Genomic DNA, 25,633 nt, shown 5'->3' on the forward strand with positions numbered 1-25,633 from the left:
GAAAAAGCATGCAAGGCTTCACTACAGACCAATCTTAGGAGACATTTCTCTCAATTCTCACATATGTCAGGTTTGTGTTGAGTTGACAGACACTAACCAGCACACTAACAAAACCTTTAAACACAAACCAACGGTCTTTTCAGATGAATAGTTGTCACTTTTATCCTATTTAACTCACAGAATACCTGTCTCATATTTTTCTGGAATCAAATTACAATGCAAAAAATGAATTTGCCAACTAACTTGAAATGAATATTCCAACTTAAGTAATGCCAAAAATATGCTAAAAGAGACTAATCTTGAAGGTACTTTCTCAACTGTAGATAATAAAACTGTAATATAAAGTTCCCAAAGCAGAAATATGTAATTCCTGCAGGTATCACTTCAGAACATCATAGTGGGATGAGGGAGGGTTAGTCACACCCCCTCCTTTGCCTTTTTAACTTTCCATACTCAGTGTGCATCCTCTGCTTCAGTACTTTACTGGTAGCTGGAGAAGAGCTCCAGCTCTGTTCCCATCTCCCACAGGATGCTAGTCTATGGGTAGTTGTGGTCAGAGTTGAGCATGGAGTTCTCTAAATTGACCTCATGATTTAGATTATTTCCAACTATTATTTTTAAATGCTTAGTTTAAAAAGAAACAGTCTAATATTAAATGTAATGGTGATATAGTCTCTCAATTGTTTGTTCACTGCCTAGTTCCAGGATAAGTATGAAAATAAAGAATTATAACACTGGGAGAAGAACACAAACCAACAAATGAAGTGAAAGAAAGCATCAGTAGAGATTTTAAAGAATAGCCAAGCTAAAGCCAACTTGGTCCTATGGTTCTTAACTTCAAAAAGAAGGAAAGCATTAAGCTATAAAGCACTTGGTAAAGGAACAGATACCAATTTCTAAACAGAGATGGAAATCCTACTAGGATAAAGCTTTAAGCCTTATCAAATGAATCTTTATTAAGAATAAGAGCTAATGGAACCCACAGAATGCAATTGCAATTTTACAAAAGCTAATAGAAATGATTGCCATACAGCCTTCCCTTTAACCCCTGGTGAAAAGTAAGAGCATGCTAGTAAATAATAATTCTTTAAGGCATCTATATGGAGGTCTTGGCCCAAATACAAAACTTTACAAAAATCCAACTTGATACAATGGTAGACTTAAAAATCTGAAGGAATTCTCCTCCACTAGACTTTAAACATCTCAAACTTACTCTCTCTCTCTCTCTCTCTCTCTCTCTCTCTCTCTCTCTCTCTCTCTCTCTCTCTCTCTCTCTGTGTGTTGTGTGTGTGTGTGTGTGTATGCATGTTTTAAACAGTGTCTGAAGAGCAGTTCCAGGAAGAATAAGGCTTTCATTTGCACTCTGATGGTTTCTTAGAAGTAATGCCTACTTCTATTGATCAGATGAGAAGCCAAAGTTATGAGCAGTAAGAACACAGTCGGATAAGCAAGGCCCAGAATACCCATCTCTCAGATTCTGTTACAGAGACTTGTGCCAACTCAAAGCACTGTGTTAGCAAAGACGAGCTAAATGCAGGAAATAAGATTCCAAGCAGAGTACTCTAGGTTTATAAACAGAATGTAAGGCCATCAGACTTCCCTAGAAAGTTTCAGAGGTTACATCCTGACACAACCATGCCACAATCAACAATCTGCTATAATCATACACTAAGTTTTTTTTTTTTATAATATTACAGTTCTGTAGAAAAAAATTTGTTGATATATAATGATGTGATCTAGTTTGCTTTCTGTTGCTGTGATAAACATTGACCAAAAGCAACTTGGGTTAAGGGAAAGGTTTCTATGGTTTACAGACCACAGTCCATCACCAAGGGAAGTCGAGGTAGGAACCTGGAGGCAGGCGGCAGAGGAATGCCGCTTACTGGCTTGCTCCTAGGCTCACCAGCAGCGACTTTCGTATACAGCCCATGCCCACCTGCCCAGATGTGACAGTGACCACAGTGGGCTGGGCCTACCTACATCAATTAGCAATCAATAAAATGCCCTGCAGACCTGCCTATCTGATCTAAAGCAATTCCTCAACTGAGGTTCCTTCTTCTTAGGCATCTCTCCTTTGTACTGTTAACAACAATGATGAACCAGCACAGCATGATCATAAAAAGGAAGGCATTTTGAAAATCTCTTTAAATAGAAGCTCTTAAAAGAAGAGCACTACTCATTGCTTTTTCTTCGGGCTCAGTTTGTAAGTGTAGACCATAATACCTAAAACTAAAGTGGACAATCACCCTAAGCAACAGCAAGACATATTAATTCAACCATACTAGAGATATAAACAGAAGAAAATGGGAAATTAAGTATTCATTTAAAAGAGGAAAATTAAAAACAACAACAATCAAAAAATGAAAAAAAAATAAAGAAACATTAAGCAGTATGTCTTATTCCTATAAACAAACAAAAATGGCTGACAAATGGCATCAGGAAGAGACTGTGAAGCCACACAGGACTCCTTCCTCAGAAACTGTTATGGGATCTAAGGCCAGAAGGAAAACAAAACATGGGACCAAGTCGCTTCACTGATGCAAAACAATATAAATATAAATCTAGTTTTTTTCCAAATAAGTTGGTAAGTCTGTAATTATATTTAACAAAAGCAGCAAATAATATAGTACTGCACTTTTAATGAGAAGATGCCTTTTTTTTTTTTTTTTTTTTTTGGTTTTTTTGAGACAGGGTTTCTCTTGTGTAGCTTTGCACCTTTCCTGGAACTCACTTTGTAGCCCAGGCTGGCCTCGAACTCACAGAGATCCACTTGCCTCTGCCTCCTGAGTGCTGGGATTAAAGGCGTGTGCCACCACCACCCGGCAAGAAGATGCCATTTTAAATCACTCTCTCACATTGACTTGTCTTTTGAAGATTAGATAGAGTTATAGTTTTTCTTGTTAACAAATTGAGAAAAGAAACTCACTAAAGAGTCATAAAGTGTATAAGTTTGTAAGATATCAAAAGATAGTTTGGGGTTGGTAATGCAAATTAGGATAGAAGGTGAATAATATACAATCCTTTGGATTCATAAAGATAGAATAGATAATGGAATATTTTCTCTGAATTTTTCAAATGCAAATGGACTACACATTGTTGATGTATTTATTGCCTGTATATATTGTATATACTTATATATAGTTTTTCTTATATTAGTTATAACCTTCTTTTATTATTTTAGACAAGAAAGGGGAAATGAGGTGATATATTGTATACCCCAATAAAGTTTACCTGGGGATCAGAGAACAGAGCCAGTCACTAAAGTAGACATAGAGATCAGGCAGTGGTGGCACACACCTTTAATCCTAGCACTCGGTAGGCAGAGACCATCTGGATTTCTGTGAGTTAAAGGCCACACTGGGCTACATGAGAGAAACAGAACCAGGCAGTGGTGACACATGCCTTTAATCCCAGGAAGTAATATGGCAGGACACAGAAAAGTATAGAAGGCATGAGAAAACAAGAACTCACTCTCTTTAGACTGAGGATTCTGTAGAGGTAAGCTAGTGGCTGGCTGTTCTGCTTCTCTGATCTTTCAGCTTTCACCCCAGTATCTGGCTCTGGGTTTTTATTATAAGACCTTTTAAGATTCATGTTACAGTCTTTTTATGCATACACTAAAACAGAAAAATAAGTCTGGGGAGATGGTCCTTCAAGTAGAAGCACTTGCTGTGCAGGTCTTATGATCTCAGTTCTGCCCCCATATAACCATGGGAAAAGGAGAAAACTGTATGCTCAAACTGTCCTCTGTCCAGTATGCATGTGTCATAGCAACCATTGTGTGTGTGTGTGTGTGTGTGTAGCTCCGTGTGTGTGTGTGTGTCAGGAGCTCCGTGTATGTGTGCGTGTGTGTGTGTGTGTGTGTGTGTGTGTGTGTGTGTGTGTGTGTGTGTGTGTCAGGCACTCTCTCTGTGTATGTGTGTCAGTCTCTGGGTATGTGTGCGTGTGTCTCAGTTTCTGTCACCCTCTTTCTGCATATGTGTGTTTCAGTCTCAGTCTCTGTCTCTGTCTGTCTCTGTCTGTCTCTCTCTCTCTCTCTCTCTCTCTCTCTCTCTCTCTCTGTGTGTGTGTGTGTGTGTGTGTGTATGTGTGTGTGTGTGTATCACTAACAAACACACATACACAGAATAATATTTTTTAAGAAAAGAGTAAGCTCATGATGCTCACACATCTAACCCTGGAGAAAAACAGACAAGCCCCAGAGCAGCAGTCTCAGGTGAGTGTTTAGTATACTCATGATAGGAGAATCAATAAACAACAATGTACCAACTATGGTTCTGTCTCTGTGGCATTCAGCTATGGCTCCATAGATCACTTTAAGAATATGGATTCCATAATAGCAGCCAACAGCCATCATAAGGGTATAAATTTACTCTGACCCTTTTATGTATGTAAACATTTCAACCATTACATTGCAGTCAGCATTTTGCATTTTGTTTACATGGCTTTATTACCATCAGAAAAGAAACAGTCAAATATGAAAAGATTCACATATATGTCACAGTTCCCAATCAATCCCTAGGATCACTTTAATGTAGTTTTTTTTCATGATTATGACATTTAGTTTACATTTATATAGCACTCATCTCTGTGCACATATAAATACTATTTTTAAAATATCTCTGTGCATGTGCTCATTATGCAACCCAATAAGTCTTATTAATATACTCCAGGGATCATTAAAGTATTGAAAACTAGCATACTATATGTTATATTTTCTCTACTTCTAATAATATACAGTTAATATAAATCTTACTGGAATTTAAAACTAAGCCATTCTACAGGGATGAATTTGAGAAACTAAGATAAAAACATTAATTGAAGGGCCAAGACAGTAAAATGGTATTTGTAATGATCAAATATAGAAATTGTTCCAAACATGTATTGGTCTTTTGAACTTTTGCTGTGGACATGTGACATAAAACGACTTAGGCTTTACAAACTATACTAGTCTAAGAATAAAGGAGCCACAATTTCCCGTGTGCAATGCCTAAAGAAGACTGTAGACCAGACGCTGTAATCTTGGGGAACTGTGCCAGAAAACAAAGACAGGAGAAACACACGGGTCTCTACGCAAATACTTAGAGGCAGAAGGGGGGCCTGCAGTTCCAAGAAGAGCACTAGGAATGAAAAGCCAGTGACTGAATAAGGGCCACATTGACCTTGAACTCTCCTGACACAGGCAAGAGCTCAACCCTGGACCTGGGCTCCTGTGGCTTCAGTTGTCACAGCATCACCATGCCCACTGGAATGCAGCTGCAGAACGGAAGTTCATGGAAAAGACAGAATTCTCTTTGCAGAACTTCTCAGATTTCATGGCATGGATCCACAAATGAGATTTCTCTGTTCTTAATGCCATCAACTAATGAATTTCCATGCTTACTGGTAGCTAGGCACTATAGGCACTGGGTGTTTTATATGATTAACTCATCTACCCTCAAATGTCCTTGTAACATAATTGTTAATCCATTTTACAGATGTGGAAGGCAACAGGAGAAAATGAACTGACTTATTCCAGGTCAGATACTCTATAAACACCAGAGTCAAATGTTTTCCTTTATATATAGGAAATGTATGGGGGGATAGACCCAACATATAATATATGTTTGTATGAAAATTTTTAAAGACCTTTTTAATGAATGTATTTTTTTTTTTTTTACTAACTTTACAAGACACAGTTGCATAGGACTCAGGTGGAGGAATGGGTCTTGCCCCAAGTGTATATAAGTATGTGGACTAAAGTTATTGCATTGGGCTTCAGCTGGCCCATACTTAGTAAGGGGGAGGACTCCAGGGTCTTTTACATCAGGTATTATGTAGAGGACACCGTGTGTGTTAATAGAAGGTCCCAAATTCATTGTTTCAGTGTGTCTGAGCAGAAGCGAGAGAAGCAATGGGAAAAAACTTCCAAACAGAATTCCTAATCATGAGAATACAAGGCTTGGGCAACCATCTAAAGAAACAGTACTGAGGTGAGTTTGCAGCGTCAGAAATTGGATGGAGAATAATGAAAATGTATATACATAAAAACTTAGCTACTTCTATCATAATCCTTTGGGGTTATTCTCTTGTTTATTCAAAGGCCAGAAGAGAGAAATGTGCTCTGCAGGGGACCCAGGGAAAATACAGGGTGGAGGAAGTCTGGAGAGGGGGATGGGCAGAGAGCAGAAGCTTCAGAGAAACCAGCAACCAGGTAATGCAAGTTTCAGAACGCAGCCCAAGACCCCAAGCATGACACCTGAGAGGGAAGAACTCAAGCAAGAAGGTAGGAGAACATATAAAGGGTGTTGTGATCCAGAAAGGCAACAATATATGTAATCTAGAAAGGCAGTAGTACATATACAAGGTGTTGTGATCCAGAAAAGACTGTAGAATATATAAAGGGTGTTGTGATCCAGAAAAGACAGTGGTGTATATACAGGGTGTTGTAATCCAGAAAGGCAACAATATATGTAATCCAGAAAGGCAGTAGTACATATACAAGGTGTTGTGATCCAGAAAAGACTGTAGAATATATAAAGGGTGTTGTGATCCAGAAAAGACTGTAGAATATATAAAGGGTGTTGTGATCCAGAAAAGACAGTGGTGTATATACAGGGTGTTGTAATCCAGAAAGGCAGTAGTTTATATACAGAGTGTTATGATCCAGAAAAGGCAGTAGGGCATATAAAGAGTGTTGTGATCCAGAAAAGACAGTGGTGTATATACAGGGTGTTGTAATCCAGAAAGGCAGTAGTTTATATACAGAGTGTTATGATCCAGAAAAGACAGTAGGGCATATAAAGAGTATTGTGACCCAGAAAAGGCAGTAGTGTATATACAGGGTATTGTGATCCAGAAAGGCAACAGTATATGTAATCCAGAAAGGCAGTAGTACATACAAATGGTGTAGTAGTCCTGAAAGGCAACAGTGTATGTAATCCAGAAAGTAGTACATATAAAGGGTGTTGTGAACCAGAAAAGGCTGCCATGAATATGAAGGACATTGTGACTCAGAAAGGCAGCCGTGAATAAAAAGGGTGTTATGACCCAGCCCTAATTGGCTTCTAAACATGCCTTCATGTTGTTCATTAGTTCCAACTACAAACTTCAGAAGAAAGCCAAACACATCAAGCTTGCTGAAGCAAATTTAGTAAACTATGCTTCTGAAGAATTCAGAGATACAAAGGTACAACGGGTCTCATTACGAGTTCAAAGTAATATTGGGGGATGTCACAAGACTGTTAATCTCACATTATATAAACAGGGAGACTACATGAGGAGGTGCCTCTATAAATTCTCTTTCAGCTCAAAATCCTATAATCCTATCAAAGGAGAGATGATACAGTCTTACTATTATCAAGCATGGGAGATTGAGGGAAGACGTGTTCCTAGAGACAGAAGGAAGGTTCCTTAGGACAAAGCGTCAGTCATGTGAAAAGAAAAGGCTTCTCACCCTGCACATGCTCACTAGCATTGCTGCAGTGAGCATCCTGCCAACAAACAGAAAGGAAGATCACGACATGCACAACTCACGCAAAGTTGGAGGCTCCTGACAGAAGACCAGAAAAATCAGACAGAAAATCATTTAAACACAATTAACACATTAAGCCCAGTTTCTTTGTTTTATACATATAAACACACAAATGCATGCCTATAATTAATGAAACCAAAACAAGAACTTAGAAAACACTTTTCACCAAGCATACATGATACATGCACCAGTTTCAACCAATTTGTATGTTTTTAATTGAAATGATCACCTTTCCTCCTTCCAGCCCCTCTCGGCTACCTTGCCTGACCCCTTCCGTGCCTCCCAACTCTCAAGTTGATAGCCTCGTTTTTGTTATTATTGTTACATATGAATGTATTGTAACATACATAAATATTGTAACAACAATGTATGTATATATGAATGTGTATGCCCAAGATACCTAAATACAATCTGCTGAGTCCACTTTCGTTGTTTGTAGCGTATGGTGTCAGGGCTACCACTCTCTATGGACAACGAACAAGAGGGCTCATCCCTGGGAGAGGCTAATTTCCATTCTCCCCGTAGTCATTAATCGCCTTTATTGTAGTTTCTCTCTCCTGGATACATATGGAAAAGTCTTAAATACATTAAAACCAAATTCAACGATGTATATAAAAGATAATACATCATAGCCACATAAGATTTATTGCAGTAGTACAAGAGTAGTTTAAAAGTCAAAACCAACCACGGTCATTTAGATAACTAACATGAAAAAGGCAGTGGGAACCTGATCATCACCTCAATGGACTCAGAAAAAGGATCTGCAAATACTCCAACAATTCACAAAAAATATTTTTGCAATGATCCCCTGAGCCTTGGGAGGAAGATGCATGATAAAGATATACCATTTATTGGTAACTGATGGTTGCTAGGGTAGGAAACGCAGTTTTCTTTAAGAGTTTGGCCTCAGGTAGATCTAACATGTTCTAGTGGATGGCTACATACCTAAGATTATATTGACAGTAGTAATTAGACTACATGCACTAAAAAAAAAAAAAAAAAAAAAAAAAAAAAAAAAAAAAAAAGGAGGAGAAATGAGGACAAAAAGTTAAGTGAATATGGTATGGGAATGAATTTGAAAGGAGATGGGAGAAGATGAATATGAACAAGATATAATGGATAAAATTGTGAAGAATTAATAAACATATTATTTAAAAAATACTGGCTCCCGGCACTCAGGAGGCAGAGCCAGGCAGATCTCTAAGTTTGAAGACAGCTTAGTCTACAGAGTGAGTTCCAGATGAGGGCTACACAGAGAAACTCTGTCTCGAAAAGCAAAAAAAAAAATTGTAGCAAATTAGGCAAACCAGTAAAAAAATTATTTATAATACATATTATAAATATATATAAAAATATTTAAGAATATTTATTATAACATTTATAATAGCATCAGAATATTTAAATGGTAATATTTATAATAACACCAGAAATAAAATGTTAAAAATTATTGTAATATGTGTCAAACATCTCTGTTAAAGATTAAAAATCTTTAGGGCAAATTAAAGAAGACTGTCATAGACTGGGAAGTTGCTAATCTTGTCCAAATTTGTCAAGGTTAGGGTTCAGGTCAGAAATGTAAAGAAATACAACTAGAATTATAGCCCACTGAAGTGTACATGTGTAGTTATTTCGGAAAAGATCAGATGTAAACATAGATATTCCATTAAGGTGAACATGAGCTGTCTTAGTTTTGTTTCTTACCATTGTGATAAAATACTCTGACAAAGGCAACTTAACGGAGAAATGATCTGGTTCACAATTCCAGGTAACAGTCCATCATTGTAGGGAACACCAGGCAGTAAGAAGCAGTCACATCACACCCACAATCCAGAGCTGAGAGCCATGAATCAAGGCATGCGTGCTAGTGCCCAGCTCTCTCATTTGCATTCAGTGCAGGGCCCAAACCAGGAAATGCTATGACCCACATTCAGAGTAGATCATCTCATCACAACTAAGCCTAATAAGAGAACTCACTATAGGCCAACCTAATAGAGAAAACCCATCATTGGAACTCCTTTCCAAAGAGATCCTAAATTATCAGTTTAAAAACTAAAACTTGCCAGGAGTGGTAGTTCATGTCTTTAATTCCAGCACTTAGGAGGCAGAAACAGGCAAATCTCTAAGTTAAAGGCCATCCTGGTCTACATCGTGAGTTCTAGTACAGCCAGGATTGGATAAAGAAAACTTGTCTCAAAATAAATAAATAAATAAATAGACAAATATTTAAAAAAATTAAAATCAGCCACCACATAAACTTCCTGCTTTTATTAGCCACTCTACCTCTCTAAGTATTTCTCAAACTTGCAAAGTTACCAAAAGACAAGTACTCACACTCCAGCAGAATTAATCCAACTTTTAAAACCAAGAAATAAAGCAAATATTCATTGCGGTAGAACAGACAGAAGGATGCACTGCAAAGGACTCCTCCTATACAACAACAAGAATGACAAACTACAAGTTCATTCAACATCATGAATGAACAACACAAAACAGCATTGTGCAAATACAACCCAATTACCTTTTCACAGTACTTCTGTGTGATTCTATGCACAGTATGTTCAAGGTTGTCATAATTATTTCACAACACAAAACAAGTGGAAGGACAGTGAGTGGAAAGAAAAGCAAGGGAACTTCTTGGACCATGTTCTACTTCTTGATCTGTTTGCTAGTCTACATTTACTGATGCATCTTCCCATGTGTGTACAACACTTCAAAGATATTTATATAAAATGTAAATAATTTTTTTTTGTTTCAAAATGTGCTTTCTTTTTTTTCAACTGACATATCTAATGGCTCCCTTCACACATTACACTTCTCCTGACAAAAATATAAAAACCACCAGAAGGCTGTTCAGCATGGCCGGAAAAGAAAAGAATCTTACACAAACAGAGGAATGCAGGCATTGTGGAAAATGGAAGGCGAGGCTATAGCACCAACAAAACACACGGCTCACTGACCACCAGGTGTGTCAATGTCTAGCATCCACAAGGGTGACCACAGACTTAAATGAGCCATCTTTTGAATGAGCCTGATAAAATGATTAAAGCCACTATCTCAGACTATGTCATTAAGTGCTGTGTCCAAACTACAGCAAGGACCAAGTTAATCCTGTGTTGATATGGCCACACTACACTTAAAATATTTGTCAGATTTTGAGATGATCATTAACCAACTAGAGAGCACCATGACAGTAACCATGGTGACTAAGCCTGTAAGTACGTTTATAATGAACAAGCTAAACAAAGTTCACTTAAATTGGAAGACACAAGGGGAAGGAAATACTTCGTTATTTTGAAGATAGTAGAGCTGCAGTTTATGAGGCACTGGATGTTTATAGGATAGGTAAAGGAAACAATTGCTTACAAAAATTATCTCTGAATGTCCCTGAGGGAGATGCCATGTTGAAAACAAGCAATGCTTTCTCTCCATAAGACCAAGACCACATTCTTTTTATCCAGGATTGGAGGATCTCACTCATCCTTTTTTTTTTTTTTTTTTTTTTTTGGTTTTTCGAGACAGGGTATCTCTATATAGCTTTGCGCCTTTCCTGGAACTCACTTAGTAGCCCAGGCTGGCCTTGAACTCACAGAGATCCACCTGCCTCTGCTTCCCGAGTGCTGGGATTAAAGGCAGGCCCACTACCGCCCGGCCTTCATCCTTTTTTTCAGGTGTGCACCAAATAAATTATTTGGACTATAGTGGAGAACATGTTATGCAAAAAATTCTTACTCTAAGCACCTAGCTCAATGTCAGGCCAGAGACAGACCTACTGCCATCCATCATATGTAGGAAGTGGAACTGTAGAGGAAAATTAGAGTCTCTGGTACTATGATTACATCTGGGATCCATGCTCAGTGATCATACAGAGTAGATTAGCCATGCTATTAAAATCTGGATCCCCTGTTTGTTCTTAAAGTGACTTTTATATATCAATACATGAAAATTAGATGACCATATGAGGCCTTCCATCAAATTACAGGCCTTATACATCAAGGCTGTGCTACTCTGAAAAGGTAACATTGACAATAGAGAAGTTGATTGAAGTTCAGCATAAAAAGAAATCTTTCAAAAACCCTGTGTGTAGTGCACCATATTCTGTAACATAAGCTACCCCTGCAAGATAGCAAGGATATGTGGCCATAACATGAGGATACCACAGGGTAAAAAAAAGGGGGGGAATTGTGTAAACCTCAGTGTCTCTTCCAATACTCACCTAAAACCCTAAAAAAGACCCTGTTCTTGATAAAATATTTCTGATACAAATATGATGGATTTGGCTGTAAGCCTGATGGTAAACTTACAGAGTATCTTTAAGTAGAAAATCTGTAAGAAAAGCTCAACACACTTCAAACCTCCCAATTTGTCAGTTATTCAAGTGTTTTACTGTAGGACCCAGAACTTCATTAGTCTATACACAAATGGAAGATTAGTTGACAATTTTATTGATTAAAGATTCATTTTTACGCAATAGTTTCTCACTCTTAAAGAACCAAATCACCCCCCCCATACACATACACAAAGGGGGGCTTTCAAGGCTCAATTCATAATTCCTCAGTTCAAAACTTGGGAGGCCTCACTGGCTCACTGACCATGGAGAGACTCTTCTAGACTCCTACCTAACAGTAATCTAGAATACACAAAGTTTAAGCCACAGAAAGGGAGGCGTTTCCTTGACATATATAATTCTAAACAAAAACAATTTCAATATAATAACAATAACAATTCCAGGGAAACCTATTCTTATGTCATAAACTAAGTTTTTTTCTATTGCTTATTTAATTAGAAAGTAAAATACTTCAAAATTCAAAGGCATGTACATTGCTTCCTTGTACACATACTCACTAAATAGTGAAAAGAAATATCAATCACTCCACTTTGTATTAATAAATTCAGCAGTTTCATATGGTGGCTGAAAGATTCATGTTTGATCCTATGATTAGCCTAAACAGATGAGAGAAAACAGGGCTCTAGAGATGATGGCACATTTTCATAACACTAATGAACATTTTTCATTATTTCAAATCTACTCCCTATGACCTCAGACCTATTCAGGATCTTTATAAGAATATTTAAAATTCCTTACCTATAGACTTGAAAGAAAGCTCATCTTCAGCACACAGTATGAGCTTTCTATAATCTCTCAAGTACAGTGCAATCTTAAAACCAAAGTTATAGTACCAAATTCAAACATTAAATGCCGAAAGTTAACAAAAAGATTTCATATGTATTTAATTGATACACTTTTTATTTCCAACAGGAATGGTTTTTTAAAGCACTAAGCCATTATTCAGTAATACTGAAAAGCAATAACTCAAAATAATTTGAAAGAAAACAGCTGATTCTTTAAAAACCATGGTTTCCATTGTTTGTTTCCAATGAAGTTTTACAGTCCAGAGTCCTGAGTGCCAAGGTTTTAGACACTTGTGTGGTCCTCAGGAATGCAAAGCCTGCAGCCAGGAAAAGAGAGCAGCCACCCGACCAATGAGAAGGGAGAGGCAGTAGGTTTTAAGATAGTGCACCTAAAGAATATTCTGTTCAAAAGTGAATTTTAACAATAAATTTGAAAATGCAAATCCATACAACTCAATGAGAAGGGAGAGACAGTAAGTTTTAAGATACTGTGCCTAAAGATTATTCTGTTCAAAAATGAATTTTAACACTAAATTTGGAAATGCAAATCCATACAACTCATAGTTCACTTCGGGCAGCACTTATATTCAAAGATTCCCATCTAGGAATGACAACTGTGCACACTAGCTTCAAAGAATACTTTGAATACACTGCTTTCCACCTGTGTGTGTCTGTGGACATTAGTGAGTGTGATGGCTAGAAACATCCTATAGGCACCAGCCCAGGCCTCCAGCCCTGCATCTGGACACAGTTCTATGCCTGCAGCGCCAGAGAGACTAAGACACAGGACAGAGAACGGTCATTCACAATAGAGGAGGTACCAGTGACAATGTTTATAAAAGTAGGTTAACTCTTGAGACAAGCCAAGAGATCCTCAGCTTTAGCCCCGGGAACACTGTTTATAAAACGTCTCTTCAGTATGACAGCAATCAAGAAAGTGAGGGATTATCTGTCTCTGATCTTCAAAAGTATTGAGGATAATACTGCTTGCCACTCTTTATTTCTCCAGCACTGAGGTCATTTCTCTAGAATGTCCAGGTGGATCACGGGTATGGCTAAGGGGAAGACACGTACAGAGAAGGGGCAGGAAGCGCTGATTTCCAGCATCCCCTTCCCAGACATGACGCCAGAGACCAGAGCATCTAGACTGCCCATCTACAGCCAGCAGCGTAAGAGCAGGCTCGGAAGTTAGCCTCCTTTGGCTACCTGTTCACTTTCTCTGCTTGATCTCCCCAAACTAGAACACAGGCATCTGGAATCAGAAACCTCTGGATCATCTTCCCTTCTTTATCCCCAGCCCTAAAACACTCTGATCCCGGGCACTTGTCATGGGACAAAGAACAAGGAAGCACAGAGAGGAGGTGTGGTCAAACAGCATTAGGGAAAGATGCACAGAAAGCCATCCTGCGACATCCATCTTGTGCGAACTCACATCGCACGGCCCAGATCTTTGTATCATGAAAATGGCAGCCTGGGAGGAGTTAAAAACACCCCAAAGCACATAAGGGAGGCTTCGAAGAGTGCTGTAAGTCCGTGGGTGGGGAGGGGGCGAATCTTGGCATCTACGAATAAAACAGGGTGAGAAAAACCAGTTCTTGGAAGAAACAAAACGTAAAAATAAGTGAGGAGAGAATAGAACAATTAAACATCCCAAGTACATTTAGTGGCATGCCAGTGAGGGATAAGCAACGTAGGAGGGAACAGAAGAGGGTGAAGAGTGTGGCAACGGGGCCTTGTACTTTTAAACATGGGGATGTACTGTCTACTTTTAGGTCATCTTGACACAAGCTATCTGGGCAGAGGAAAACTCAATTGAGAGAATGTCCCTGCCCAGTTTGCCTGTGGGGAAGTCTACTGGACATTTTCTTGATTGGTGATTGACATGGTAGAACCCAGGTGTGGTGAATTTTCTTGACTGAGATTGGAGAGGACACCTCCATGTGAGTGGTCTCCCTAGAGCTGGAGGTTTGGGTTCTATAAGAAAGCAGGCTGGCTGGATGGTGGTAGCGCATGCCTTTAATCCCAGCACTCGGGAGGCGGAGGCAGGCGGATCTCTGTGAGTTCGAGGCCAGCTTGGGCTACCAAGTGAGTTCCAGGAAAAGGAGCAAAGCTACACAGAGAAACCCTGTCTCAAAAAAAAAAAAAAAAAAAGAAAGAAAGAAAGAAAGAAAGAAAGAAAGAAAGAAAGAAAGAAAGAAAGAAAGAAAGAAAGAAAAGAAAAGAAAAGAAAAGAAAAGAAAAGAAAAGAAAAGAAAAGAAAAGAAAAGAAAAGAAAGAAAGAAAGCAGGCTGACCGAGCCATGAGAAGCAAGCCGGTCAGCAGCGCTCCTCCATGACCCAAAGGAAGTCAGCTCCTGCCTGACTTCCTGTGACAGGGACTATGATGTTGAAGTGATGAGGAAGGAGCGCCTGCCTGACTTCCTGTGATGAGGAACTTATGTGGAAGTGATGAGGAAACAGAATAAACCCTTTCCTTGCCAGGTTGCTTTTGGTCATGGTGTTTTATCACGGTAATAGAAACGGTAAGTAAGACCAAGGCAGAGTAGGAAACTGGCAGGTTGACATCTAGGGAAAGTGTGATGTGAGATGTGAGAAGGGAAGTACACTCTACAAAGGTATGGTTAAGGCTAAGGACAATCACACACACACACACACACACACACACACACACACACACACACACACACACCAGAAAGTCAGGTTCAGAGAAGTCACCCTTACCTGAGTGGGGAGATAGCTCAATCAAGTCAAACAACCACGTGAAAAACTCAAGAACAGCGGATGTAACGACTGTACTCTGGCTGTACTTTGACTGTACTCTGTACTCTGACTGTACTCTGTACTCCAACTATAGTCCGGCTGTACTCTGGCTGTACTCTTTACTCTGGCTGTTCTCTGTACTCTGACTGTATTCCATCTGTGCTTCGACTCTACTCTACCTGTACTCAGGCTGTACTTTGGCTGTTCTCTATACAATGACTGTATCCTGTACTCTAACTGCACTCTGGCTGTACTCTAGCTGTATTCTGTACTCTGACTGTACTCTGCCACACACAATAAAAGTTTTACTCTGTAAAATGAGCTGGAATTCTGCAAGGTGGACACCATCATTCAATATGTTAAAACTAAATTATTTTTTAGATAAAATGCTTCCAGGAAGACAAAATAAGGGACTTACTGATGTGTCCTTCCAAACTACTGATACAAGGCTTATTAGTTTTAACGTGGCATGTCCCATGAAATAATCTAGTATAGTCATCAAAATGAAATCATCTAGTGGAAAAACTATACAACTCTAAAGTCAGAGGCTGAAATCCATGCTTTACAACCCATATAGAATGGGGACGCTATATTCCAACCTTGCAAGATTGAGAACAATTCATTACAGTTCTTCCATAGGCTCACGTGATTGTGCACACACATGGAGTTTAGTTTTGGCACCTCACTCTCTGTCTCTAGAAGGGAGAATCAATTCTGACGCATTCAGTGCTGCAGGGACCCCAGTGTGGAACACAGCCCCTTCTCGTCTGTATTATCAAAGTGCCACTACTATCACCCTCACCAAGATGCCAAACTGTGCATTGGGACAGCACAGGGAGCTGGGAGGCTTTAGAAAGAAAGCAGATGAGAGGTGAGCAAAAGCTGTTAAAAGAAGTATCCACGTTTTCTTATGCCACATATTTGGCTGAAAGGAAATGATCTTTCTCTGTACCTATAATCAAAGGATAGTGAGTAAATCAATGTAGTCCTTAGGATGTTTCTTTTTCATATACAAACACACAACACAAACACACATACACAGAGAAAAAGAGAGAGATTGGGAGTAAGCACTAAAATTTTATAGGAACTTTTTATTGCAATAAAATCCATGGACATGATATTGAATTTTATTCAAGTATCTGTTTGCTATAAAAGCATAAACAAAACAATATGGAATTCAACCACAAACAGTTCCAGAAGCACTGGGGAGATTGGCCATCTGCCTTTAATATACAATGTCACAGCATACAACAATGTAGACAAAGATAACTATAGCATTAGCTAACATTATTGTATAAGCCAATATACAATATTGTTTTATACAGTACATACACACTGTTATACTATCTTTAAATCATTAGGCCACTAACAGAGGGAAGAAACAATTCTGCACATAAATTCTAATTGCTAGGAGGCAAATGACAACAAAAAAACAAGAATTCAAAGTTAAGAAAGAAAGCAAAAAGTTCAGAAAAAGACAATGTACAGGAAAAAATCTTAAGAGTTATTGCAAAATATTATATTATATATAATATTCAATATTAAATATTATAATATATAATAATATATTATATTACATATACTATTAAATATTGTGTTATATATTTAATATTATATATTAAATAATATATTATATATTAAAATGTGTTGCATATATTTTCTATATTATATATATATTAATACAGACATTAATATGAAAAAAAGCTGTTATGAATGTAGTTTTACCTTGTATCAGAAAATTAACTCTTTTAGTTTTGAAAACCATTATAGAAATACTTTTATTTTAAAACATCTCCTAATGCACACCAGTGGTTAGAGCTATAAAGACCCTGCTTATTTCTTTGCTTCACTGGAAATCATCTGCAAACAATGGAATTAGTAGGAAAAGAACAATCCAGAACTCAAAGTCCATTTTCATGACAGTAGGAGATGAGTAACTCAGAGTACACTATACCAGAAAAGGAGGGAACAAGGAAGCTAATCACCTCTCAGAAATGTCAAGCCCAACTTCCTGGAGACAGGATAGCCATAAGAAAAAAAGAGCCAAAATCATTCCTACACAGTCCAGAGGGACTAAGTTCCATGGAAAGTAGAAGTGGAGGCTAACAAGGGTGAACTAAAATTACCTGAAAATTCCTTCAAAGAACACTGGAATCCCTACTTAGTGCCCACCCGCCTCACCTGTCAGGATGTAAGAAATAAACTCTGCGGAGAAGGTGAATCAGAGATAAGTCCTGACTCTTGAGTAATTGGGCACAAACAGGGCTAAATATAAGGCCTACGGACCAAACACAGATGTGTACAGGGTGAAGACTGCACACCAAGCTTGCTTCCCTGTCATTCGACCCCAGGGAGGTTGAGTCAGACAAATCATCTTCCTGGCCTCTTTACGAGTGATCAGATGAATGTGAGCTACGGAAATCACAAACCGAGGAACCAGAAGATGCAACACCTAGAGGAGTTAGAAAGGAAATATCTCCTATACATGGTGACAGCAATTAACATGCTAGTCAGGCAGACTTTACAGAAAACAAGCTCAGATCACATCAGGACAATGAAGTGTTCTCAGGAGATAAAACCCCAAATTGATAGATTCTACGGTGGCTTTAGCTCTGTGGAAATTTTAGTGATAGTCATTTTATACAACTATTAGGAAAGGAAAGAAAGCGTGAGATTCAAGGAAAACTGAGCAAATAAAAGACATCAACCCTAGAGAAATAAAAAAATGGGCACAAGACAGAAATCAACCATAGTTACTAGCTCAAGAGTGAACAGCATGGCCACATGGGTGAAAGCACAGAGTACAGCCTTAGCTAAATGTTCTAACCATCCTTTAGGAAGGCAAGAGAGGATGCGGAGGGGTGAAAAGATTTGAAAGCTAGTGCTTTCGACCACCTTAATAGAATGTAAACAGATAATGTCTAAACTTGAATCAAAAGAAAACAGATTATTATTCAGAAATAAAAGCACACTAGTATCCTTGATTCACTATTGTTTAGAATTATGGAGAAAAGAATTTTTAAAGGGAAAGTGTTCATAGTCTTTGCTTCCTGGATGTGGTAGAGGAGAGGCCTTTCCAGTTGACGACTGTTCAGGGCAACACAGCCAAACCAAGTTCACTCACCTGAGTGCAGAGTATAGCTAGATTTTCACTTCTATACCAAGTAGCTGTAAGAGAGATTGCACTACTTTCCAAGATCAAAATATTTCTATAGGGTCCTTTACAAAAAAGTTTGACAGTCTTGATGTAATCCACGTGAGTCTTATGCTGATTTTTAAAATTAAATGGTACAGAAGGATGATCCCATCACATGTGATAGAGGGAATTCTTTTACAAATGTACTTTAGTCTTCGTGAGTGGTAAATCTCTGTAAATATGAAGTTCTGATTGTCTTAACACAGTAACTTCAGAAATAATATTTTGATCTTGTGAAGTCATCAATGAGGATGCTTAGTAATTCAGAGCTCTGCACCTTTCCCCTCTTTCTCCTACTCAGTGTTTCTATTTCCTTTAGTGAATACTTAAATCCTTAATGAGTAACGAAAACTTCAGATTTCACTCATCTTCTAATGACAGAATCTCTTTACTCCTCAGAAGAAAAAAAGAGACTGCATGTTACATCCCTAGCTCTCTCCTCTTGCCCTTTTCCTTCTGTATCTATCAGCTCTATCCCTAAGTTTATTATCATCCCAGTCACAAACATTTGCATTCTTTTCTGTAATGATAACTATACGTTCACTGTAATCTGACTGCAAAGGTTGAAAGCTAATAGAGTACTAACACCTGGTACAACCAACACAAGAGGGCCCCTTGTAAGCCGGAAGAAACAACTATACGTCACAACATGTGTCACTGATGTCCAGACTCCTCTCCGTTCTGTCAGGGACTCCTTAGTCAAAACTATGATAGTCTACTTTTGATATGTTACTTGTAAGAGTTAATCTTAGGGTCAAATGTATAAATAATCCAATCATTTTTTGTCTTGTTTTGTTTTGGGTATATGAGTGTTTTGCCTACATCACTTACATGAATGTCTGGTGCCCACAGAGGCATCAGATGCCTAGGAACTGGACTTACAGGTGATTTTCAGCTATCACGTGTGTGCTGGGAATAGAACCCTGGTCCTCTGGAAAATCAGTTAGTACTTTTAACCACTTATCCAGTTCTCCAGCCTCTAAACATTCACTTCCACAATCCATATATTCATCACATTCTATATAGCTGCATACAAATTAAATAAATTATGCTCAGTTTTGTTGAAGTAGAATTATTTTTATGAGAGTGATCATGGTTTCCTTTGACCACACACACACACACACACACACACACACACACACACACACACACAAAGTTAATTAAAAAAAGATTCCTACCCCCTAGAACACGAGCAGCAATGGTAGCCGAATACTAGCTGGCAAGGAAGGTTTCTAGCACTTCCTGCCACTCCTGTAGTAACTTACAAGCACTGTGACTCCAAATATCACAGTCGTTATCCAGTGGTTCTGCTGGCCACAGGTCTAGCATGGGCCTGGTGAGATTAAAATGAAGGGGAATGGAAGGATTCCTTCCTGGAGGCCTCAGTGGAGAATCTACGGTTAGTTTTTACAAGTCTCTCTACACTGGCGCATTCCTTGGCTCACAGCCCCTTCAATCTCCACAGTCATCAGTGGCCAGTCACATCTGACCTTCCTTCACACTGCCTCTTTCTCACATGAAGGTGCTTGTGTCGAAATTGTATCCAGCTAGGTTAATGAAGGCAATCTTCCTGCCTCATAACCACCATCTGAATTCTGTGCGTTGTTTGCTCGTTTGTCATTGAACATAACAAGTTCAGAGGCTCTAAGGACTGGGACTTTGACATACTTATGTGACCAAATATAACATATTTTCCCTCTGTTTTATTTTTTGAAAAGATTTTTATCAGCTACAATTATCCCAAATTAAATATGAGTGAAATCTGGTGTTCTTGATGTATCTTTACATTTTTCAATATTGGGCAGGCAAGAGGTCTCAGTAGATAAAAGCACATGCCAAGCAAGCTTAATGACCTGAGTGCTATTCTCAGGAGCCCACGCTGAAAACAGAAAACCAAATTCTAAAAGTTGTCCTCCGACCTCATGACCACCTATGTGTTGTCATGTGCACCCCCACACTCCCACCATACATACGCACCATATGACAATAAAAAATTAAATAAACTTTAGAGTATGGAAAAGAAATATTTTAGTATTCATTTAAAAACCCAACATTTATGAAATGTTAAGCCACATTCAATGTTTTGCACTGATAGTCCAGAGAATTTTAGCCAAGAAAAGAATTTGTGTTCAAACAGTTCAAGAGATATTTGAAATAGAAAATTTATAATTAAAATAAAATTTTAAATAAGTGGGTCAACAAGCTTTCAAAGGGAATCCGAATCTTATTCCAAGCAGAGCTCCACCCTTGATGCACAGAGGCGCCAATCAACCAGAAGAGCTGCTGACTGATACAGGCTGATAAGGCTCTCACAGGAGGACATCACCAGCTCCTTGGCCGTGGCTCCCACTGAGTCATGTTCATCACTGGAAATCAGATGCTCTTCCTTGTTCATTCAGTTCCCTCAGATGGGGGAACGAATTAGATTGACTCTATGGTCTATACAACTTTCCCACTTCAAAGAAACCTTTTGTACATTCTCATCCACCTCCTTCTAGGATGGCTACACAGCTTCACCATCAAATGACTGATTTCTTACTTTTCCATAGAGTAAGAACTGAAGTTTCAACTCTGTTTATACTTACCTCAGTGAGCATCATTTTACTTGTCTGTAAACATGATGCATTGGTAGCCTTTCAAATGCAAAAAGGCTGAGTCCAAAATTTTACAATTTATTAGCAATATCCCAGCTCGATCCGAAGTCTTTCTATTAAGACCCTGCATTTATTACAGTATTGACAGCCTACAAAGGATAGTGTTGCATATAAATGTTCTCTCTCTCTTCTCTCTCTCTCTCTCTCTCTCTCTCTCTCTCTCTCTCTCTCTCTCTCCTAAAAAGTAAGTTTTTTTTTTTAATCTATACCAAATACAAAACCAAGGTAAAGTAACAGGAAGACAGAAGAAAAATCATGACTTTAAGATACCTTCAAGTACTTCATGTAAAGATGTAGCTGAAAACATGAGAATGGAACTCGGGAGAGGGTAGACCTAGGGCATGGTGATTTGTAAATTATATCTAAGAAAATCTGAAGTAAAACAACAAGCATTAAAGCATCCATCAAGATTTATTGTTTGTACTACATTCATAGATCCTATTAGGGGATAGCACTGAAGGACAAAGCTCGGTCCCTGCTCTCATGAAGACACTTGTCTAGCCGCTCCATGTGATTTTCTCACTGCTGTGAAAGGACATTGACAAAGGTCGTTCAGGGGAGGAAGGGCTTATTGGTGCTTAGTTTAGTGGCTGTCAGGCCATAGTGGCAGGGAAGTCAGCAGGAGCTGGAGGTTGGTCACATCACTGCAAGCAGGAAACACAAGGTGGGTTGATCTGGAAGTGTGAGTCACCTTCTGCTGTCTGGGCCACAGTCCCAAAGGTTCCACAATCTCCCAAAAGAGCACTACTGATCAGGACAAAACATTCACTCATAGGAGCTGGGAGCCAGTGTGACATCCAAACCAAGACAGACCCTAAGCAAAGGCAATTACCAGTATTTTAAGATCTTATCTAACTTTCATGACTTTCTTTCACTCTCTTACTTGAGCACATCACTCTCTAATTGGTGTGTATACAACTTCCTGTTACAGTACTAACTGCATATACCAAGTTCATAGTCTCTTGTCAATCTGTAGATTCTGCTGTTGTTATTATACACTGAGTCATAGGTAACTTTCATATGTATCCTACTCCCTGGTGAGCTCATCCCTACCCATGCCTTCACGTTCCATATCAAAGTAGATGGCTGTCAAATATATATCTACTAAGCCTTATTAAACCTTCTTATATATCTATTGGGTGCTACTCCCATTGGATCTCAACATAAATGCCCAAATTGTAGGCCTGGCCTTCCTCCCTAACACCTAGGCATTTCTTTTCTTGATATATGGCAGTATTTTTCCAATTGTGTAAGCCATAACTCCAGGACTCATCTATACCCCTCTCTTCCTCAATCCAACAAAAAGTCTGCCCACAAATTCTCTCTCTTCTGCATCTACCTTTTCCCCACTGTGTCAACTGTTCCCCTAGGCACAGCAGCCTCCATCTTTGTTTACACTCCAATAGGCACCTATGGTCTCTTTTGTCTATGGACATTCTCCCTCTGCTCCATGTCTTTTCCATCCTCAGAGAGCTTTGTCCTGACAGTCTTTCTCCCTTGCCTAAAGTGATTGTTAACTGTTCCAGCCCTAACACTAGCTATATCTCTACAAAGCCAACTCAGATTCCTCTTTATTTTGTATATGAATCCTTCCCCAGTTTTCTAGTCAATATTAATTTCTTTCATCACATTCCCCATATACTATTGTTCACTTTTATCTTTTACTTCATCTTGTCTTTATTAGCTGAATATACACTTCTTCCTTGAGAGCAGGGGAATGACTTTATCAACTTTATATGTTCCCTATATACAAGAGATCCCAAATCAGTATTGAAAGGCAGATTGAGCCCAAAACATGAGTAGTAATTTCTACATTTCAAAAATACCACATTATGGATCCACAAGACAGCTCGGCAGGTAAAGCCCATTGGTCTGAGTTTGAGTCTCTGTACCCATGATGGAAGGAGGGAACTGACTCCTGAAAGATGTACACTGACCTCTACAAGCATACCATAGCACACTTGCACTGGCATTTATCCATACACATATACATTTTTAAAAATCATATATAGTTATCATCTCTTAGCTATCATATTACTCATATTGAGAAGATTGGTTAGGATCCATGTAAGTCCAAAGGAAAGCCATGCCAGCTGCCACTATAAATCACACATTCATCACCCCATAGGAAGTTATGAACCAGCTCTACACTCTGTGAGGATATCAAGGTTAGAACTCTTTAAACTTAGTAAGCTCACACAGTATTGCTCAAGAAAGCTCCATAATGCCTTGGAGACTTCTGAAACTTAGGAGCAATCAATGCCAATGCTCCACCTCACTCATCCTAGTAATTTCTACTGTTCTGCAACATAGCTTCCTTGTGAGAACATACATGGAATTTACCAGCCAGAGACTATAGACTGTTTCCCTGGAGCCTTTCATCTGCTTCATTCTATAGATGAGAATAGCAAAGGCTAGATTAAACATACTCCCTGAGTTCTTGTTATGGCAGAGACAAGATCACAACCGTTTCCCTAGTGAGTTGGTACTGGCTATCTGTATAAAACAGAAAGGGTCACAGGCCGAGATAATGGGAACGGCTAGAACTTTCCATGCACTAGTTAAGGAATGTGGCTCACACATCTAAAACAAGGAAATCTGCCTTTGGGTGTGAGGCCACAGCCCTGGACCAGATGGCACAGAAGAATTCTGCCAGAAGAGCATCTTTGTTCCTCTGGCTGAGCCATGCAGCCCTTTTAACGGAAGCCAAACAGCTGGTGGGAGGGGCACCGCCAGGCAGAGCCCCCACTTTCATATGGCTAAGAACCATTGCCTGTTCCTTCTTCAAGACTGCCAACACCTCTCACGACTGTATATATCTATATACATATTTCCGAGTCATATTTAAAAACCTAAAATGGGGACATTTTGTTCTCTCTAGAGAACTTTAAAAGCCTGGACTAAAGTGCAAACTCCAAAAAAAAAAAAAAAAAAAATCAAGGAAACCATAGTCACAAACATATAAACATGATTAACATCCTGCAGGATTCTGAAAAGCCACTCCCCCAAATTCTTAACATTCCAAAACCAGTACAAACATTCTCTGGGCAGTCTTCACTGGGGCAATGGGTTTGCTAAAAACTGAACAAAGATAATACTTGCAGCAAATATTTACATTCGCCAAGGTTCCCATTAAGCTGAGAGCTTTTAAGCTAATGGCCAATAAATATATTAAAAAATGATAAAAAATAAAGGAGAGAAGTGGAAGGCGATGATCCTTCCTCAGACTGCCCATGCTCCCCACCCTGTGTACCATCACTAATGAGCACTGGAGACAAATTCTTACCACTTCTGCTCTGTGACATTCACACACCTAATAGAAAACTTATCAGGAAGTATAGCCAAAGGAATAGGCCAGCTAATGAGTCCAAATTCTCAAAGGCTATTGCTTATGTTTTTCAGGATGGATTTTTCCAGAGCCAAAAATGTGTTTATAAATAAACTTCCTTAAAAGCCAAAATCAATTTTTATATGTGGAAATAAAAAAAGTATCATTTCTTTGTCAGTGCCTCTGCAGGACCCACTGCCCATCGCAGCCTCATGCCTACAGGAAGATCAGGTTCTAAACAGGTGAGACCCTTAATGACAAAATGACCAACTTTCAAAGGTAACGGATGAACATTTATGCCCCAATGGGCATAAATTTTGTTTGTTTATGATACTTGCAGACCACCACTTCTATAGCTCCCTCACTAAGTATAAAATAATTCCTGCTGAGGATGAGAAACACATAGGCATTGTCCCATTCGATGAACAGAGTAACACAGAGGAACAAGCAAGGGATACTTCAGTTCATACTCAGTTCAGACTCCCTTGTCATCTACTTTTGATATTTGAATTAAGAACAAATATTTCAAAATAAAACCTACCCACTGGCATGCCTAGCCAGTGTATACATAAGCTATTAGACAGTAATGGGGTTAGCATACATCCAAGCCACAATATCAGCCTCAGATCAAGAATGAAATAAAAATTCCATCCAATTAAGGATACTATTTGTCGAGCAAAACAAGTTTATTTGCTGTCATGTTTGGATATTGAAAAAAGATTTCTTACATTTGTTTCTCATCTGCTATCCATTACATGTACGCTTAAAATATGTGTTTCACAATATTGGCAATGCACATATGCCAGAAAAATACTTTTATGAATCACAAGGGCACAATTTCATTCTAAAATAATGCAACTATATATGATAGAACCAGTAAGTGTCTAATTATCAAATTCATAAATTATGATGATTTTAAAAAGTTGTTATCCACTATGCTGTCTACATGATAAAATTAATCTACATGCAACTTGCACAGACAAACAATATGAACATCCTTGCACAGATGTGAAAAGAAGAGACAATGTGCTCAGAGAAGGTCAAAGACAATCA

General features: G+C 38.7%; 1 protein-coding gene across 1 annotated transcript in view; it reads right to left on the reverse strand.

Moving 5' to 3' along the window:
* The window catches only part of Pard3b (par-3 family cell polarity regulator beta), a 993,468-nt gene that overhangs the window by 859,294 nt on the left and 108,541 nt on the right, over nt 1–25,633 (reverse strand). The gene's annotated exons all lie outside the window — the stretch shown is intronic.

The sequence above is a fragment of the Peromyscus leucopus genome, chromosome 13 (genome assembly GCF_004664715.2).
Source record: "Peromyscus leucopus breed LL Stock chromosome 13, UCI_PerLeu_2.1, whole genome shotgun sequence".
NCBI lineage: Eukaryota > Metazoa > Chordata > Mammalia > Rodentia > Cricetidae > Peromyscus > Peromyscus leucopus.